Source organism: Amblyomma maculatum, chromosome 4, assembly GCF_055883805.1.
Source record: "Amblyomma maculatum isolate TAMU_Amacu chromosome 4, ASM5588380v1, whole genome shotgun sequence".
In the NCBI taxonomy this organism is placed as follows: domain Eukaryota; kingdom Metazoa; phylum Arthropoda; class Arachnida; order Ixodida; family Ixodidae; genus Amblyomma; species Amblyomma maculatum.
Window position 1 is genome coordinate 38,595,055 of NC_139347.1, and position 7,005 is coordinate 38,602,059.

The window sequence follows — 7,005 nt, forward strand, 5'->3', positions numbered from 1 at the left end:
AAGTACTGCCAATTTAGTGTTCTTTCTCACCTTTATATACGGTCTCTGTCACTTGACAGTGACGTTTAAGCCTCTTGTGTTTACCGAATATCCCAAGCGAGCTCTTGCTTAGTTTCTTATTTTTCTCAGCGACCGGTTTCTTACTTTCGGGTAATTCTTATCTCTTGCCGCTGTCTTGTTTCTTTGTTTCAGATTCTCGAGCGCGATAAGGCGTAACCGTCGCTGTTAACGATTTCTGCGCCGACGCGACTTTACGACGCCACCTTGTTATCTTCACCCATGGGGGAAGTTTCGCGCCCACATATGAAGACTCCCGACAGGGCTGAACTGCTCTTAGCTTTTGTGTACCTTTTTACTAGTGGTCAAGCGTCGAGGTTACTGTCCCGTTCATTTTTCTTCTCTTCGCTCGCCTTGTTTCTGCGAAAAGGGCATTCTTGCAAATGGCTCCATGCTGGCTTTCCGGGCTAGCCACAACGCTTGCCTTACCGGAGCCGGTCGGTGTTGGAGGCAATACTATGAGTTCATACCTTGTTTGCTAAGCCCCGCGTTGCAGTTGGGATGATTGCTCGAGGAGCTGTTGTAAAATATTGTCGCCATGTCTATATCGGCAGGGGCGGCTGCAGACCATGGGCTGAGAGCATAGAATACCTCGTTTAATAGCGGTGGCATTGCAAGCCCCTACTCGGCCTTTTAATGGCAAGCGTCGAATATTGTGCTTCGTCGACAGGACCTATCTGACAAAAATGAAACCGTTGATCTTCGTGCTTTACCGTGCGAAACAAAGCCATTATACTTCTTTTCCTCCACTGGAGCGACCCGTATTTGATGCAGCTCAATACTGCGATCGCTCGCTAAACATGGTCAAGAAAAGGCGACTGCTCAGTAACAACAACCAGGTTCCGGCAGGTATTTTTCGTGTCGATGCGCATTTTCCTTTGACGACTCGGCCGTGTTCACTTGGAGGACAGACCAAGCAAGCGAAAAAAAAAGAAAACAGAAAGCAAGGAACACGGAAAGGCGATAGGGAAGCAATGCTTCAACGTCTGGCGCAGGTCTTTTCGAACCGTGCGCGGTCCCGTCCTAGCACTGGCCCCGGCTGGCACCGCAAGCAAAATGGCCTCAAAGTGAGAATAATCTCCAAGTCACAGGCGCCTGCGGGGTGCGCGCGCGCACCTTCCCTTCGCCTTCCTGCTTGGCCGCCCGCTTTCTGCGAGAGTCTGTGTTTTTATTCCGTCTGTTTCCCTTCCATTAGGCAAACGCACGGTTAGGCGTCCAACGTTCACGTCGGTCGGTAGTGCAGTTCTCGCTCTTTCTTTTTCTCCATTTTCACAACGTGTTTCTTTTTTCGTGCCCCGTGCGTGTTTACGGGCCTCTCGTTCTATTTTGATTTCTATACGTTTGGAACTGTTTAAAGAAAAAAAAAATAAAACATTCCACGGCCCCCTCCGCCTGCCGCTGCTTATACAACTCCGACCTCTCCTCTAGGTGGCGAGCGAAACCTCCACTTTATCGTTAAGTTCTCCCCTAGGCAGGAATGCATTAAATGAAGAGAAAGTGAAAAGGCCGAGAGTGAAAGTTGTGATAGGGAACGAGCAAAGCATGAGAGGAAGAGGAAGGGCTGGATACGTTAGAGCTAGCCCCCTCGCATTTTAGCCTTGAATGCTGCAATCTATGGAAAGAGGAGATAGAGAGAAGACAGAAGTAGAAAGAAGGAAAGAAAGCTTTTTTTTTTTTTTTTTTCTTGAACTACCCTTCGCACACCTTGCCCTCTCTTCCTGCCATTTTCTAGGCTCCCACGCCACAAATGTATACCTCCAAATGCTGTCACTCTCACTCCAGCCAGCAACCGGCCAGTGTCCTGTTACCCCGCGGGTTCCTCAGGTCTCATCCAAAACGGGATAAGGAAAAAGGGAGAGGGCCGCGGCAGATGTGAGAGCGGGCGGCGCTACTGTAGCGGACGCTTGCGAACTTTTTGCTCCCGATGTGCGCTGCGGAACGCGAAACCGTTGTCGCCTTAATCGATGATGAAATGTTAGAGAACAGGACGCGAAGTCCATATGTCCTGACGGGCCTTGCAGGCTTGTTTATTTACGTGCTTCTGCAGTTGTTTCCTTATTCTGCAAGGTTGAAAGTGTTGAAAGCTTATTCTGCAGTGAATATTCCAGATGTTTCTATGGTTTGATTCGACAGGTGCTGCTTAACTGATGGGGTAGTAATAATATGGACGACGTTGACAAATCTCTCGCACATTCTAGAAATTGTGGCCCGTAAACACGTTATCTGGTCTCGCGTCGCTCGCAGTTGAGAGGAGTACAATTACTCGACGCTTATTATGATAACTCGACATCGCGAAAACCTGAGTCATCTTTTCTATTACTCGAATATTTTGCGATGCAGATGAACAAAATTTGACGCACCTGTCTTTAGTGTGTGTTTGTACCAGTTCAACATCTTCAAATGCGAATTTAACATTAGACAAAAAAAAAAGGCATACAAACAAACATTTCAAGCACGCGCTGCAACATGTTTCTGAACGGCCACAATGATGCAGACATGAATGCATTTCAGAATCCAACTTTTAGAAGGAAGCGCTGTTTGCTTGCTATGGCCAAAGTGCATATTGCGCTGGAAAATTTTGAAAGGTAAACTTCAAAACGTTTACCAAACGTCGACATTGATACACTCCAATCTGAGTCACTTTATTTTGTAGCCAAGCTGGTTCAACGCATTTCTTGTCTATCAATACGTGACCTTCGTTCGTGCTTGAAAATACTCGTACCCCCGAGAGTATATATCCATGCTGGCCGCCGGCGTCGATTCCCGCTCTACGTGTACCTTTTAAGCTCTCGCTGATTCTCTCCAGACTCCATAATCGTCCATCTGCGAAGTTTATGCCCGCAAGCGCGGAGTGCGTTTTTCTAACAACAAATCCCGAAAAGGACTCCACACACTACGCGCGCAATTTTCCTTTCATAAAATTCGAAAGTGCAACCATCCATCCGCCCACCACCGGCCACGCACAGCGCCTCTCTACGCTGATCCAGCCATCCTCAGTTTTTCTTCAACGTGGATTTGCGAGGAGAGAGAGAGTGCGGGCCTAGACGCTGAACGGCCAATAAATGTACACACACACACAGGGGACACGGGAGAGCGCACGCTGCACACATCCGTATTTTTCCTCGAAGACGCCGCAAGGCGTCGCTGCTCAACCTCGTTAGCATAATCTCGTTCTAGGCGCCGCCGCGCCCGCTCTAGCTAGCTGCTGGGCCTGGGAGAAAGCGTTTTGCCGAGCTATTTTCCGTGAGCTTATTTGCATCGCTGGCAGATATATACCGCCACCGCCGCCGCAGCCGGCGCTTTTCTCCCACCACCTCCATCTCCCCTGGGGCTCGAGGTTAGGCTCTATCGCCCTGAGGACTTTGTAACGTAATGAGCGTTTCCCTTCCACTGCCCTCCTCACCTACAAGCCTCCCCTCCATCTCTTCTTCAAGTCCGCGTCTACTTCTGCGCCCATCTCTTTCCTCCGTCCATGTACGCGTGCTATGCACCTCCCCAATGCTTTCCAGAAGATCCATTGAGTTCCTTTTTGCCCCCTCTTCTACGCATTTTGGGGGCACCTCGTGAGAAGACGTACACGTAGATGCGAGCCGCCGTGGAAACTTTCTTGGCCGACCCGATCTCCACGACCGCTGACTCGATCAGCGTGACGCCGAGTTGTTTCATAGTTGAGTGCAGGCCCAGGCGTCTTGTATACTATTGACCTGAGTTATGCAATGAAATCGAAAGTTGGGCGAGTTTTGGTGATAATTCGTCTCGAAGGTACGCAGCGCGAGCGCTTGTGTGGGGCACACAACCGAGTGACTGAGAGTCGGCAAAGGCGTTGGAGAGCGTGTTTTTTGCGCTGGGTCTACGCTCGAAACGTCGTGCACTGGTTTTGCTTCGACACCGGGTGAGCAAAAGCTCTGTCGCAATACAGATGCACAGATGGGGTCGTAAGTAAACGGAGCACGCTATCTAAGCTTAAAGGCAATCACAGTTTCCCCGTCGGATATCAACCTTTTTGTCCAAAATAAAACGCACTAATGTCATCCACCTGTATGTGCATACCATAGCTAAAGCTTTCAATTAGGCAACCCGGGACAAATGCTCGAAAGCAGCAGTCTATACCCTATACTTTTGTCCACATTTGTGCGTGTTTGCCTATACCCAAGGCTGTATATATGAGTGCATCGAGACAATTCAGTTTTTGTAAAAACTTAGAAGGGTAGTAAATAAAAAAAAAAGGGGGGGGGGGGGGGCTAGTGTGGCTAGATATTGTTGATTTTCGAAAGGAGCAGGAGAAAGTCACTGCTTGCTATGCAAGTCAGCGCACCGCTGCACTGTGTCCCTTTAAAATGCGATGCGTTACAAGAAATTTCATCAGTGTTTTATCGTAGTTCATGCTGTTTAGTGTTAGAAATGGGAAATAGCGTGATTGCCCTCCCCTTGACCAAATGACGAGGCGGCAGTAACAGAGCAACGCTAAAAACACGCCTCTCTGTCACTGAGCCCCGTCGCTCCGTGCGGTATGCACCAACGACGACAGGCGTTGGCGGCGGCTTCGCGCGACGGATCGCTAGGGGCTGGCGCCTCATGCGGTTACCGCTTTATGCTATCAGAATAAAGTGTGGTGCAGGTGGTTCAGAATTAACTCTTTCGCTACCGCGCCATAGGCCATCAGACATATATGTCCGACGATTTGAAAATGCCGCCAAACAAAAATTGAAGCCAGTGCCCACATCTGCATGTGCCCACATCTGCAGACAACGATTCTGTCATTGTATACTGTCTACAGTAAGCCGTTACGAACAAGCTCAGGTCAAGTAATGTTAAGGCCGCGGTCGCCCTATAGTCGGTCGTGAGGGGCCCCGGTCAGTGAGTGGGCGGCTATCATTTGGAAAGCAGAACGCCACGGTACTGGCCCCGCCGCGAGATCAATGGGCCTACTAGTTCAGCACACCGAGCACGCGAGCAGGCGGCTTGCGGAGACGTTGACAGCAAAAAGGACGAAAAAGATGGGTTTGGGGAGAAAGAGGGAAGGTACTGGGAGGGAGGCGAAGGGTACACACGAGTGACTGGATCCCTCTCTTCCATTCTCTCTATCTGCAAGCGACGTGCTAAGAAAGGGTGAAGAAATCTCTCGGGCTCTGGCCCCACGGGGATTTCTTCCGTGGGCTGCAACAACCGCTGTAGCTGTTGTAGCCAGTGGGACCCACCAGAGTACGAACGACTGCGGGAAGCCAAAGTCGGCTACCGAGCTGCAGGGAGACACGTCGGCACCGCGGGAGAGGGAAGAAGGGGTTCCTCTCTGTGGACTCCGAATCAAAATTCGGGTCAGATGTTCCCCCTCCTCCCTCTTTCCCACCAACGCCGGTTTTCGCCGGCGTTGTTGCACTGCGCCTGCGGCTGCCGCACCACTGTTACGGCCTTTGCTCGTGCCGGGAATCTCTCGGCTGCATTGGCGAAGGAGCTGCTCACTCCAATGGCTTACAAGTCGCCTCCTCTTGTACGACATTGCTCGCTTCTTGTCTTTTCTGAATCAGCCTCGATTTTCTCAATATGTAACTTCGTCCAGTTTTTTACCGCGACGCTGTTTCGTTTGGCAAAGCCACGGGGAATTCGCAGCATACGTGGCATGACGCAGTGCCGGAGAAGGGTGGAGTAGGAGAGAAGGAAGGGGCGCTGGCATGCGCTCGCTCTCTTCGGCACACTGTCAGGCGAGCCCGCTGGAAATTTGGTAAGCAATGTAGGAAACGTCGCACGCTGGAGCATATAGATGGACGCCCATTGAGTGAAATTAATATTTTAGGTCATCTGCGGTGAAGGCCTCCCAGGCACTGTTCCGCTTTATGAGAACCACAGGCCTAATCGAAAGACTATGAGTTTGCTATGACCTGACTGTGACGTGATGTGATGTGGCGCGTCTGTTATGTGACTGTACTAACTTCAGCTATCCCTCTCTCACAACTTTTATATCCACTCATCCCCTTCCCCCAGTGCAGGGTAGCAAACCGGTTGCTTTTACTGGTTAACCTCCCTGCCTTTCCTTCTCATCTTCCTCCTCCTCCTCCTCCATGTAGAAAATGAATATAACTTGACAGTGCACATGAGAAGAGAAATGGCTTTGACGGTGCCTCCGAGTGCTTTAAGCGGTTTTGGGTTTAAGGGTTTTCCTTTTCTTTAATATAAGCAGAATTTCACAGTAGATGCAAATACGTCGCGATTGCATCGCATATATAATGAATAGCTGCGTTCTTATTGACTTGGCCAAAGCACAAAGAGACGAAGCCATTGTCCAGGCTCATTTTTCAAGAAACCCCTGGAACTCGTCGTAATGAGGGTATTACAGAGGGGGGTGGTAAAAAATCAAACTTGAGAAATCAAGAAGCAACATCAAACATGAGGAACCGACTAAAAAAGAAAACAAGAAACGCACAATAACTGAATAGTTAACGAGTATGAAAATGTGGTGGAACAACAAAACGAAAAAAGAACATAATGAAAAAAAAAAAACAGATATAATAATAATAAAAAAATAGAGAGAGAACAGTGTGCCGGATGGCGCCACTACACGGCTCAAAAATTAGCAATGTGACCTGAAGACTTTTGATCAAAGCTGTATTCTGTAAGCACTCAAGTACGCATATATACAAAATTTCGTTCTCGTGTCATCTTGCTCCTTCCATTCAAGGCCGAAATCATATTGCATAGTCCTAAACTGACAACTCCACCTTGTCCTTTTTAGAAACGAAGAAAATAACTACAACCACTCAACACGTTGATCTGAAAGTGCAGCTGGCATTATCATTCGTAGTCTTCTATAGCGAAACGCTGCAAGACAAAAAAATATGTACATCTAGCGCGTGCAAAGACGAGTTCGTCGCATTTAATAAAGAGACAAAACAAGTTAGATAGTACTGAGAGTTCAACGTTCCAACGCTGGAAATGGGTACTGTGGGACACCAT